The 12,750-nt window shown below is 43.6% G+C and overlaps 7 non-coding genes and 1 pseudogene across 7 annotated transcripts; 4 read left to right on the top strand and 4 right to left on the bottom strand.

Moving 5' to 3' along the window:
* The first annotated feature begins 326 nt into the window (after positions 1 to 326).
* On the top strand, positions 327 to 2,761 carry LOC130520869 (G-protein coupled receptor 22-like; annotated as a pseudogene).
* Positions 2,762 to 6,399: 3,638 nt separating this feature from the next.
* Positions 6,400 to 6,471, bottom strand: trnaq-uug (transfer RNA glutamine (anticodon UUG)). The gene has a single exon. It is a non-coding gene; the product is annotated as a tRNA-Gln (tRNA).
* Positions 6,472 to 6,809: 338 nt separating this feature from the next.
* On the bottom strand, positions 6,810 to 6,884 carry trnaq-cug (transfer RNA glutamine (anticodon CUG)). Its single transcript has one exon. It is a non-coding gene; the product is annotated as a tRNA-Gln (tRNA).
* A 1,258-nt stretch (positions 6,885 to 8,142) lies between these two features.
* On the bottom strand, positions 8,143 to 8,214 carry trnaq-uug (transfer RNA glutamine (anticodon UUG)). Its single transcript has one exon. It is a non-coding gene; the product is annotated as a tRNA-Gln (tRNA).
* Positions 8,215 to 8,550: 336 nt separating this feature from the next.
* On the bottom strand, positions 8,551 to 8,622 carry trnaq-cug (transfer RNA glutamine (anticodon CUG)). Its single transcript has one exon. It is a non-coding gene; the product is annotated as a tRNA-Gln (tRNA).
* Positions 8,623 to 10,321: 1,699 nt separating this feature from the next.
* On the top strand, positions 10,322 to 10,393 carry trnaq-cug (transfer RNA glutamine (anticodon CUG)). The gene has a single exon. It is a non-coding gene; the product is annotated as a tRNA-Gln (tRNA).
* A 351-nt stretch (positions 10,394 to 10,744) lies between these two features.
* trnaq-uug (transfer RNA glutamine (anticodon UUG)) lies at positions 10,745 to 10,813 on the top strand. Its single transcript has one exon. It is a non-coding gene; the product is annotated as a tRNA-Gln (tRNA).
* A 300-nt stretch (positions 10,814 to 11,113) lies between these two features.
* trnaq-cug (transfer RNA glutamine (anticodon CUG)) lies at positions 11,114 to 11,185 on the top strand. Its single transcript has one exon. It is a non-coding gene; the product is annotated as a tRNA-Gln (tRNA).
* Positions 11,186 to 12,750: the final 1,565 nt, after the last annotated feature.

A 12,750-nucleotide genomic window follows, 5' to 3' on the forward strand; every position in this document is an offset into this window, starting at 1 on the left:
GATGGATGGATGATGGATGGATGGATGATGGATGGATGATGGATGATGGATGATGGATGATGGATGGATGGATGGATGATGATGAATGGATGGATGGAATGGATGGATGGATGGATGATGGATGGACGGGTGGACGGATGGACGGACGGACGGATGGACGGATGGATGGATGGATGGATGATGGATGATGGATGGACGGATGGACGGATGGATGGACGGACGGACGGGTGGGTGGGTGGATGGATGGATGGATGGGTGGGTGGATGGATGGATGGATGGATGGATGGATGGATGGATGGATGGATGGACGGACGGACGGATAAATGGACGGATAATTTTTGACTGTTCTCGCAGCTCATTTTTTAAATATCAATATTGTGTTGTTGTCTCCGCAGTGCCGCCTCCAAGCTGTTACTCGTCCCTCTATCATGGAGGCTTGGGCTGGTGCATCATGGGACCTCATCATTGGTGTGACAGATAAAATATACGAAGGCTGAGAGGTCGTCATGGAGACGGACAGCTACACCTTTGGCCCAGGCACCACTGACTGGGCTGGGACGGCAGCCAGTCTGGAGGGAATGGGAGTCTTTCAGGGGCAGGACGGAGGCTCCTCTAGCAGTCCGTGTCGGAGTACACGCCGTACTCGCTGGGGTTCCAGGCGCCTCTCACTGCCCTCCTCATGCTGGAGCTGGTGCTGGGTTTCAGCAGTAACCTGACGGTTCTGGTGCTCTACTGCTCGCAGTCCAACTTAGTGGACTCGGTCAGCAATATGGTGACTGTGAACCTGCACGTGTTGGACGTGGCGGTGTGCCTCCTGTGTCTGCCCCTCACCCTGGTTGTTGTTCTGCTCGAGCCAGGACCCAACCTGGCTGTCCTCTGCTGCTTCCATGAGGCCTGCGTCACATTTGCCAGCATCGCCACAGCGGTCAACATCCTGGTGATAAGCCTGGACCGGTACGACATTTCAGTTCGGCCAGCCAACAGGTTGTTGACCACGCGCAGAGCGTCGCTGCTCCTGGCTGCTGTGTGGGTCACCTCTGTGGCTGTGTTTTTCATCCCGTTCTTGGAGCTACAGTGGACAAGCGGTGAAGGGGATAATGGACAGTGGACACCCTTCTCGCTGTCACATGACAGAGAGCTGCGGACGTGGCGCAATCGGACATTGCTGTGCATTGGTGCTCATGGCTATCACGCCAGCCTGAGTATGCAGTACCATCTCATCCTGCAGATACCGGTCTTCTTCACCACCGTTTTGGTCATGCTGTTCACCTACTCCAGAATACTGAGAGCTTTAAACATCCGAATCGGCTCCCACATGAAAAAGAGCCAGCGCTTCAGGGGTTCCTCCTGTAAGGGCCTCCACAAGCTACAGAAGAAGAAATCCGGGGTCGGCTCGAACGAGTGTTGGGAGGCGGGTGTGGAGCAGTGCACCACGGATGTCACCAAGCAGCTCAGCCACCCGCCGCTCGCCTCCTCCCCCACCCCGACAGCTACCTCCCCCCCTGTGCTGTCCCCCTCCGCCCCACTGGTTGCATCTGATACGGGCGCTGCAAGGCACATGCCCACCACCATGGGGGTCCAAGCCTCCGTGTCGGCCATTATTGCCCTCAGGAGGGCGGTGCGGCGCCACAGGGACCGACGGGAGCGTCAGAGACGAGTATTCAAGATGTCCCTCATCATCATCACCACCTTCCTTGGCTGCTGGGCCCCCCTCTCCGTGACCAACGTGTTAATCTTGGGTGTGGGCCCGAGTAGCGCTCTCATCAGCGTACGCCTCTGGTTCCTCGCCTTGGCCTATGGCACCACCATCTCCCACCCACTGCTTTATGCCTTCACCCGTCAGAAGCTGCGGCGTGCCCTCAGGGCCAAGGTCAAAAAAAGGGTGGTCTCACTGCTCCAAGTGGACCCTTCACCAGGGGGGACCATCATCCACAACTCCTGGGTGGAGAACCGAAAAACCAACCGGCAGGTGCGCCTGGAAGCGAGTGACGGGACCGACCGCTGCCTGGCTGAGGTCCTGTGAGACTCTCACCAGCCTCCTTTAATTAAAGAGGACTAAATCAATTCTCAGTGTAATTAAAGTCACCTGTGCATGAGGCCACAGCAAACAATGCTAAAATACACATCCTTGCTCCAGCGTGACTTTTAACATAACCACCAAAAGAAAAACGCAGCTAACGCCGACCTCAGGCAATGGCACACAGCCCGAAAACTCGGATAAATGTTAAAGGCAATTTTATGTTTCCACTGTTTTAATGTTTGAATTTGTATGATAGAGCTTGCAGGTATTTAACAAGCGGATGGCAGCTTTAAACATGTACGTATGTATATTTGCTTAAGCTTGTAGTCAGCGCTAAAGTCTTGTATAAATGTCACGTGACAGAAGGCTTAAGGAGGTATTTTCACATCTTTGGTAGAAAAATGGACGACCGTCTGTAAATATGGAGGGAATATCAGTTAGCACAGAGATTGAAAACATTTCCAGGCTTTTTATACATCTTTTGCACAAATAAAAGTAAACAATAAAATAACTATTTCCCTGTTTTGACAGCTAACGCTGAGATAAACTGGCCAGTTGGAGATGGATTCCTATAATTATTATAAGACAATATGTTTAATGACACATAAGAACACAAGCACTTTTGGATTAAATACACAGAAAACATATTTTAGGTGATGATTCTGGTTTTCAGTCATGTTACAAGTGCTAATTTGATCCATGTACATGCTGTAAATAATAAATATGAGCAAATAAATAAAATGACTGTGTGTATTTTGCATATGTGTATATTTGACTCTACACATATGATGTGTTGTTCTTCTTGTCACAATGTTTTTTCTATTAATGTGTCGCACTGGTATGATGAATTACGTCCACGAATTTGAAAGTCTCAACTCTTAGCTTGCTGCTTTTGTTTCTGAGGATAATGGATGCCAAAGAGGTGGAGAGAAATGGTATCACAAAGTCACGTTCAGGGCTCTTTATGCTGCCTTAGGCTGTTGCTGTACTGAGCCTTTTTTCCCTCTTAATGATGAGGGTAGCCGCAGCACTCTTCATATGGGTCACATAATGATCAACAGTGATTTAGTGCCGTACAAAAACATCAAGTACAAAAAAAACACTCCTGTTAGGGGAAAAAAAACACCTTTTATCTTTTTTTAAATTATTTTTTGTTAGAGCACAGACAGCATATGTTTTTTTTGCATAAAGCAGCCAGCAACACAATGAGTAGGTACAGCACTATGTCTCAGCATTGTCTTATCGCCGTTGTCATGGCGATGCCGATGAGAACTCGTCCCCCGGTTTCAGTGGGGGCTCACATGTCCAGCAGATGCCCTCCGTAGGCACCGGGCACCTACAGAATCCACAGACATCCTCTCTTTGCTGCGCGCGGGAGCTGAAAAGCTGCCAGCGTGCTGATTTGCGTGGGTTCTGTGCTGCGTGGGAGAGAGGAGCTACAGACCCCTGCGTTGTGGTGGGGGGAGGTCATCTGTGTGGGATGCAGCCCGTAGGACACAAACCTACGCTGGTGGGTCCAGGACTACAGATCATACTGTATGTGCTGCTGTAACGCGACGCAAGAGAGCCCCCTCGTGTACGGATGGCAGACTGCAGCGCACGGGCCGAAATGGCGCTACCCGGCGAGCGAAAAGCTGTATAAGCCCAGCCAGTCATATGCGCCATTCAATCTTTCGACAGCCAGTCGCGTCGCCGATCCAATCTTTCGACAGCCAGTCGCGTCGCCGATCCAATCTTTCGACAGCCAATCATATGCGCCATTCAATCTTTCAACAGCCAATCATATGCGCTTTTCAATCTTTCAACAGCCAATCATCTGCGCGATTCAATCTTTCAACAGCCAATCATATACGCGATTCAATCTTTCGACGTCCCGCCTTAAATTAAACTGCGGTCTCAAACTTTGGAAAAGTCAATCGATCCTAGAGTTGATTTATTATTTAAAAGTCTGCCCGCTGTTTATTCCGGACATCTCCGTGGATGTTGACAAGGTACGTGCGCAAATTGCGGTCTGTTATTCGTTAAGTTTTTTTTTTCATTTCACATAAAATATCACCGTAAATGCTTAATGCAATATGTCCAAGTCATGTCAGGCATTTGTAACGCTAATGTAACTTGATCATCGGGAGTTTTGCAGTAAAGTTTGTGCAGTTGCTGCCGGAGCTTTAGCTGGTTGTATTTTTTTTTTCTGCCGATGAAATTGCTTGTTTTCTTGGGCAGTTGTGCGCTGGACTGCGTCGTTTCTGATTACTTGTTATAACATTATGTTATGTTATGACAGACACAAGAAATGGCATGACCTTTACACTCAGGTGAAACGACCAACCTAAAACGACTTACATTAATCATTTCAGATAGCAGACTACATTTTTCCCTCAGGTATAGACAGAAAGGACATAATCTATCTAGATTTATAACTATTAGCAGGATAAAAATGCCTCTGAAGAACTTAACACGGTGAACTGTTACATTCAGCAGGGTGTTTACACATTTATTAGTCAGCTATTATGTTATGTGAAACAAGAGTAAGTTTTTTTGTTGTTACAGATAGAAAAGTGCCCTCTGCAGCTGAGTTATGTTATGTTATAACATGACAGAAAATGTCTACCAAAAAAACCTCCAGCCGTGCCTCCTCCACCTCCAGCTGGGCCTCCTCTTCAGTCATCTACAGTTTTGCTTCAGCCCCAGCTTCCTTCTTCCATGTCCTCTTCACAACAGGATGTAAGTGATAAATAAATAAATTCTCAGTCGATCTATAGATCACCTTCCACCTTCCCCAACTATTCTATCCTGCCGGCTCCCCGGTGAATCCTGTCTGCTGTCTATTCCTGATAATAAAGCTGTGTTCCGTCGAACTCCGGTGTTGCATTTGGGTTCTCGTCGGGTCCCTGACATCTGTCTGTCTGCAAGAATTGAAGTAGTGACAAGGAAATTGTGATGCCACAGAACCTAAATATCAGTTTTTATTTTCCAGGCTGGAGACAACCGCAGCATTCCTGGAACGGACCGAGTAGATGAACTGGCTGAATACTTGGTGGAGCTACGAGAGCAGACGGGATTGACCCTGAACAATCAACAAGTTAGCACCATTCTGGGTTTGTGGCAGAGTCTTGACAAATTTGACAAAGACAGGATTGTGTATGCTGCAAGACATCAGGACCGGTTGCTAACTGGACGCTTCAGGTCTCCTAAAAAGAAGGCTGTGCTCACTCCTGGGGTGGAAAGCACAAAACGGTGTGTTCTTGGCTCAAGTGGTTCACCAGCTCAGTGGCCAAACTGCTGTCGCCTGATAGAGACCATCTTCATGAGGCTGTGCAACATTCACACGAGCCCCAAAAAAGAGGACAACACAGCGTATCTCGATGGTCTCTAATTTTACAGGATTACAAAAAGATCCGGCAGCTGGTTCTGTGCAATGCGACGCTAATGCAGCAGACAACCCTCCAACGTGTTGGAGTGAACCAGACCACCCTCATGCAGTGGTATAACCAACGGCTGAAGGGTCAGGAGGCGTCTGTTCTTTTGCAAGGTGTGCAACGACCAGCTGACCCATTGCCCTGTGCAAAAACAAAACCCATCTCTCTGCCACAGTACCAACGCCAGCCCCCAGTTTACCAGCTGCACACCTACAACATGCCAGCAAATACAGCTGGACAGGCAAAACCTAGGTTACGGCAAATTGATCCTGCAGTTGCCTCCAGTGGACCATCAGCCACCCTCTTCAGTACAAAGGAAAAATATACTGTCCAAAGACTGAGGCTCTCACCAAAGAACAGTAGCTGAAGCAGATGAGACAGTAATGCAATATTGTTACTTTTAATTGCTTATCCCGGTGGGCTGTTCTGCCCTTTGAGTTCCACTGCAAGTTTTACATCTTATTTCATAGTTGTATCAAGGTTTCATTGGGGTTTGATTTGTTTCTTTGACAATTTCAGCTTTATAAATGATTAAATGTGAATGTCATTTTGTTCACAATTGTACATACATATTCTCTTTGTTATAAATTAAAAGTTTTACAAAAATAATTCTATCATTTTTTGGTCCGGGTGGGATTCGAACTTCTGTCTTTCCTTCTCTTCTTCCCCCTTTTTTCCCCTTTTTCCCCCTTCTTCCCCATCTTATACAGACTACTGTTCCCCAGCTTTGGCGCAGTTGGGAGAGCGTTAGACTGAAGATCTAAAGGTCCCTGGTTCGATCCCGGGTTTCGGCATTAGGGCTTATTCTCATTTTTCCAGTAGGGGAATCTCTCAGATTTACTTCGCAGCAGCTGCGTTTTTATGCGACACCCTGAAAAGCTGTGGCCATTCTCACTTTCGCCTGTTTTAAAAAGTTCTCGCTCAAAACAATTCTTTGATAATTCGTTTTCCAGTTAAAAGATTAGGTTCCACCGAGACTTGAACTCGGATCGCTGGATTCAAAGTCCAAAGTGCTGACCATTACACCATGGAACCACTTCTTAACCTTATTAGAAAGTTGTAAGAATAAATTTAGAGTTCTTGGATATTGGCTGTATAAAAAATAAATTAAAAAATCTCGAAATTATATTTTTTATTTATGTCCCGGGTGAAACATTAGACCCGTCCAGAATTGGGTGAACACACACGGTAAACTGCATTTATCCAATGTGCAGGTTAAATCCCTTTTTGACTCAAATGTATGTGTGATGGTTCCCTCTGCTGGCCAAATGAAACATTGCACGAACCAAATTCGTCCACAACAATGTTTTTGAGATCGATGCAATTAAATGTTGTTCAGCCACTGTATAACATGAGCAATTATTAAAAAGTTAAGGTTCCACTTCCGAGATTTGAACTCGGATCGCTGGATTCAGAGTCCAGAGTGCTAACCATTACACCATGGAACCTCAGATATCACCAAGCAGGACATTCAAGCAAGATATTTTGAACACCTGTTGAGGTATTTCAGATATTTCAGGTATCCAGTCTGAGCTACTGGGGGACCTATTCTGATTATGTTTGCCTGTGTGAGAAACTGGTTTCTAAGCATTTTAACAGCATTTAGCACATTTTCAAAACTTAATTTCCAAAGAAACTTTTGCATAAAGAAGATGCATATTGTTATTGAAGTAGACAGAAGCTAGATGACAAATTCAAAGTAAAGTTCCTCGTCGTGCTTTTCTTGTTTATTTGGACATATTTAAAGAAAAAAAAAGCTTCTGGCGTTTGTAAAGACTTTTGGTTTCACTCTTACTCTGTTGTGAAAGTGATGACATTGCAGGTTATCTGGGGAGTGTCCGGCTGGGGAAAATGGACAGACCGGGCTTTCTAATTATAGGCAACATTTTATAAGCAGATTATTGATATTTGTTTACCGGACAAAACCAGGTTCCACCGAGATTTGAACTCGGATCGCTGGATTTAAAGTCCTGAATCCAGCGAGCCGAGTTCAAATCTCGGTGGAACCTTAACTTTTTAATAATTGCTCATGTTATACAGTGGCTGAACAACATTTAATTGAATCGATCTCAAAAACATTGTCGTGGAAGAATTTGGTTCGTGCAATTTTTCATTTGGCCAGCAGAGGGAACCATCACACATACATTTGAGTCAAAAAGGATTTAACCTGCACATTGGATAAATGCAGTTTACCGTGTGTGTTCACCCAATTCTGGACGGGTCTAATGTTTCACCCGGGACACAAATAAAAATATAATTTCGAGATTTTTTAATTTATTTTTTATATATCCATATCCAAGAACTCTATAATTATTTTTACAACTTTCTGATAAGGCTAAGAAGTGGTTCCATGGTGTAATGGTCAGCACTTTGAGTCCAGAGTGCTAACCATTACACCATGGAACCTCAGATACCACCAAGCAGGACATTCAGTGTTGCAATGTTTCATTTGGCCAGCAGAGGGAACCATCACACATACATTTGAGTCAAAAAGACTGAAGATCTGAAGGTCCCTGGTTCGATCCCGGGTTTCGGCATTACGGCTTATTCTCATTTTTCCAGTAGGGGAATCTCTCAGATTTACTTCGCAGCAGCTGCGTTTTTATGCTACACCCTGAAAAGCTGTGGCCATTCTCACTTTCGCCTGTTTTAAAAAGTTCTCGCTCAAAACAATTCTTTGATAATTCGTTTTCTAGTTAAAAGATTAGGTTCCACCGAGACTTGAACTCGGATCGCTGGATTCAAAGTCCAAAGTGCTGACCATTACACCATGGAACCACTTCTTAGCCTTCTTAGAAAGTTGTAAGAATAAATTTAGAGTTCTTGGATATTGGCTGTATAAAAAATAAATTAAAAAATCTCGAAATTATATTTTTTATTTATGTCCCGGGTGAAACATTAGACCCGTCCAGAATTGGGTGAACACACACGGTAAACTGCATTTATCCAATGTGCAGGTTAAATCCCTTTTTGACTCAAATGTATGTGATGGTTCCCTCTGCTGGCCAAATGAAACATTGCACGAACCAAATTCTTCCACAACAATGTTTTTGAGATCGATGCAATTAAATGTTGTTCAGCCACTGTATAACATGAGCAATTATTAAAAAGTTAAGGTTCCACCGAGATTTGAACTCGGATCGCTGGATTCAGAGTCCAGAGTGCTAACCATTACACCATGGAACCTCAGATACCACCAAGCAGGACATTCAAGCACAATATTTTGAACACCTGTTGAGGTCTTTCAGATATTTCAGGTATCCAGTCTGAGCTACTGGGGGACCTATTCTGATTATGTTTGCCTGTGTGAGAAACTGGTTTCTAAGCATTTTAACAGCATGTAGCACATTTTCAAAACTTAATTTCCAAAGAAACTTTTGCATAAAGAAGATGCATATTGTTATTGAGGTAGACAGAAGCTAGATGACAAATTCAAAGTAAAGTTCCTCGTTGTGCTTTTCTTGTTTATTTGGACATATTTAAAGAAAAAAAAGCTTCTGGCATTTGTAAAGACTTTTGGTTTCACTCTTACTCTCTTGTGAAGTGATGACATTGCAGGTTATCTGGGGAGTGACCGGCTGGGGAAAATGGACAGACCGGGCTTTCTAATTATAGGCAACATTTTATAAGCAGATTATTGATATTTGTTTACCGGACAAAACCAGGTTCCACCGAGATTTGAACTCGGATCGCTGGATTTAAAGTTCTGAATCCAGCGATCCGAGTTCAAATCTCGGTGGAACCTTAACTTTTTAATAATTGCTCATGTTATACAGTGGCTGAACAACATTTAATTGCATCGATCTCAAAAACATTGTTGTGGAAGATTTGGTTCGTGCAATGTTCATTTGGCCAGCAGAGGAACCATCACATACATTTGAGTCAAAAAGGATTTAACCTGCACATTGGATAAATGCAGTTTACCGTGTGTGTTCACCCAATTCTGGACGGGTCTAATGTTTCACCCGGGACACAAATAAAAATAAATTTCGAGATTTTTTTAATTTATTTTTTATATATCCAATATCCAAGAACTCTATAATTATTTTTACAACTTTCTAATAAGGCTAAGAAATGGTTCCATGGTGGAATGCAGTCCATCTAAGTCTCTTCTGTTATAGTTGCAAATATTACTATTCCATTTAAAACCCTACATACCTTTGTAAACTTCCGTGCCATGCTTAAATTTGGAGTTGCAGCTGCAACATGTCTCCCTCCGAATTTTGACTTGTTGAACTGAATCAAAATAAAGCAAAAGATATCATATACAGTGATCCCTCGCTATATCGCGTTTCATCTTTCACGGCTTCGCTGCTTCACGGATTTTTTTTGCGAGTCGTTCATTGCAGTTCTCAAATATAATCGAAGGTGGCATATCCGTTTATAAAAATCTTCTTGCTCAGAAAAATAAAATAATAATAAAAATAAAGCTGACTACTTCACGGATTTCACTTTTCGCGTGTTATTTTTGGAACGCAACTCCCGCGATAAACGAGGGATCACTGTATTGTCAAACTAAAAGTAAACAAAATGCCAAACCATTATTGTCAGTTTTTAAATGTGAATAACTATCCAAATACCATTGCCAGGGTCAAATTTGGGGTCCTTCGGACATTGCTGCCTGCAGGGCTTTGCTGCAGGGCAGGGGCAGGGGCAGGGGCAGGGGCAGGAGCAGGGGCATCTTCTTTATGCAAAAGTTTCTTTGGAAATGAAGTTTTGAAAATGTGCTAAATGCTGTTAAAATGCTTAGAAACCAGTTTCTCACACAGGCAAACATAATCAGAATAGGTCCCCCAGTAGCTCAGACTGGATACCTGAAATATCTGAAAGACCTCAACAGGTGTTCAAAATATTGTGCTTGAATGTCCTGCTTGGTGGTATCTGAGGTTCCATGGGGTAATGGTTAGCACTCTGGACTCTGAATCCAGCGATCCGAGTTCAAATCTCGGTGGAACCTTAACTTTTTAATAATTGCTCATGTTATACAGTGGCTGAACAACATTTAATTGCATCGATCTCAAAAACATTGTTGTGGAAGAATTTGGTTCGTGCAATCTTTCATTTGGCCAGCAGAGGGAACCATCACATACATTTGAGTCAAAAAGGGATTTAACCTGCACATTGGATAAATGCAGTTTACCGTGTGTGTTCACCCAATTCTGGACGGGTCTAATGTTTCACCCGGGACACAAATAAAAAATATAATTTCGAGATTTTTTTAATTTTTAATTTTTTTTTATACAGATGTGTGATTACAAAATTAGCCACGAACTCTATACTTCTTTTCACAACTTTCCATTGCCTCACAGAAATGGTGTAATGGTCAGCACTTTGGACTTTGAATCCAGCGATCCGAGTTCAAGTCTCGGTGGAACCTAATCTTTTAACTGGAAAACGAATTATCAAAGAATTGTTTTGAGCGAGAACTTTTTAAAACAGGCGAAAGTGAGAATGGCCACAGCTTTTCAGGGTGTAGCATAAAAACGCAGCTGCTGCGAAGTAAATCTGAGAGATTCCCCTACTGGAAAAATGAGAATAAGCCCTAATGCCGAAACCCGGGATCGAACCAGGGACCTTCAGATCTTCAGTCTTTTTGACTCAAATGTATGTGTGATGGTTCCCTCTGCTGGCCAAATGAAACATTGCAACACTGAATGTCCTGCTTGGTGGTATCTGAGGTTCCATGGTGTAATGGTTAGCACTCTGGACTCTGAATCCAGCGATCCGAGTTCAAATCTCGGTGGAACCTTAACCTTTTAATAATTGCTCATGTTATACAGTGGCTGAACAACATTTAATTGCATCGATCTCAAAAACATTGTCGTGGAAGAATTTGGTTCGTGCAATGTTTCATTTGGCCAGCAGAGGGAACCATCACACATACATTTGAGTCAAAAAGGGATTTAACCTGCACATTGGATAAATGCAGTTTACCGTGTGTGTTCACCCAATTCTGGACGGGTCTAATGTTTCACCCGGGACACAAATAAAAATATAATTTCGAGATTTTTTAATTCATTTTTTATATATCCAATATCCAAGAACTCTATAATTATTTTTACAACTTTCTGATAAGGCTAAGAAATGGTTCCATGGTGTAATGGTCAGCACTTTGGACTTTCAGCTGGAATCGTCCGGGGAATTTTGGTGGTATAAATCAATCACCGTCGATATGATTGGTGGCGTCCAACATTTTCGTCGATATGATTGGTGAATCCAACATTTCCGTCGATATGATTGGTGAATCCAACATTCCGCTCCCACTGACCAATCACAGCGCTCAAATGTTGGACAACCGGCAGGTTGATCCACCTCCCGATCCACCTCAAGCTCCACCCCCTCATTTTAGCAGCTTTAATTGCGCGCAACCACTTCATTCATCTCTTGGAAGAAAACGGAAAATAAACAATATTGACATGGTGAGTGTTTTAGCGACACATACGAAATGGCCGATTATATATATCATTCGGGAGAACTAGCGTTGTTTTCGAAGTTGTCATGGCGTCGTCGTGTTATATGTTCGCGTTTCGCGAGTCTTCGCTAGCCGCTAGTTGCTAATACGTCCACGGGTTTTTGCAAAACTACAATAGAGTCATCGGCTAAAGTGCGCGCTTGTGACATATTAGCGGTTTGGAGTATTTACTCCTTTATTACGTTGTGGCCTGTACTCCCCCTGCCCCACCCCCACTGCTGCTACTACAGTGGAGCGACTTTTTGATGGGGGGGGGGTGAAAGTCTATTTCACACTTACTTTACTGACAACGCTGTAGTTTCGTTACTTTATTAGCAGTAATGGTTCAGTAACATTATAGTATGTATAAATTATTATATAAAGTAGAGTGTGTTACTAATGTGCTGCTGATCTGAGCGTCAAATCTTCACACACTCATGCCGTTGGGTTCAGGGCATGACCCCTAATGTCTGCTCATACGTTTATTTTGATGGCATGCATTTAAATAATGTCTGTCTGTCATCAAAGGCAGCAGAAAAGAAGTCTCACAAGGCGATGGGAGACGGAGAGTGGATGTCTCGCCTTCGTCAGCTTGCCAGCACTGGGGTCTGGCCTGCAAGGGAGGGCAACAGGCCAGCCCCCCGACAAAAAAAAAAGGTTTGATTTGTATAAAAAGGTTTGTAGCTTATTAAATTATACTATTAATACTGATAGAAATTGGGCCCTATATTAATTCCAAGGATTTATAATTTTCAGATTGAGACGTGCCCAAAGATGTCCCATGGACAAAGATCCTTGTTCGGGGACATGATAAATTGCATCTGTGGGTTCCACGTACAGAAGGTAACAGTGTGTGTGTGTGT

This window comes from Takifugu flavidus, unplaced genomic scaffold (genome assembly GCF_003711565.1).
Source record: "Takifugu flavidus isolate HTHZ2018 unplaced genomic scaffold, ASM371156v2 ctg562, whole genome shotgun sequence".
NCBI classification, from domain to species: domain Eukaryota; kingdom Metazoa; phylum Chordata; class Actinopteri; order Tetraodontiformes; family Tetraodontidae; genus Takifugu; species Takifugu flavidus.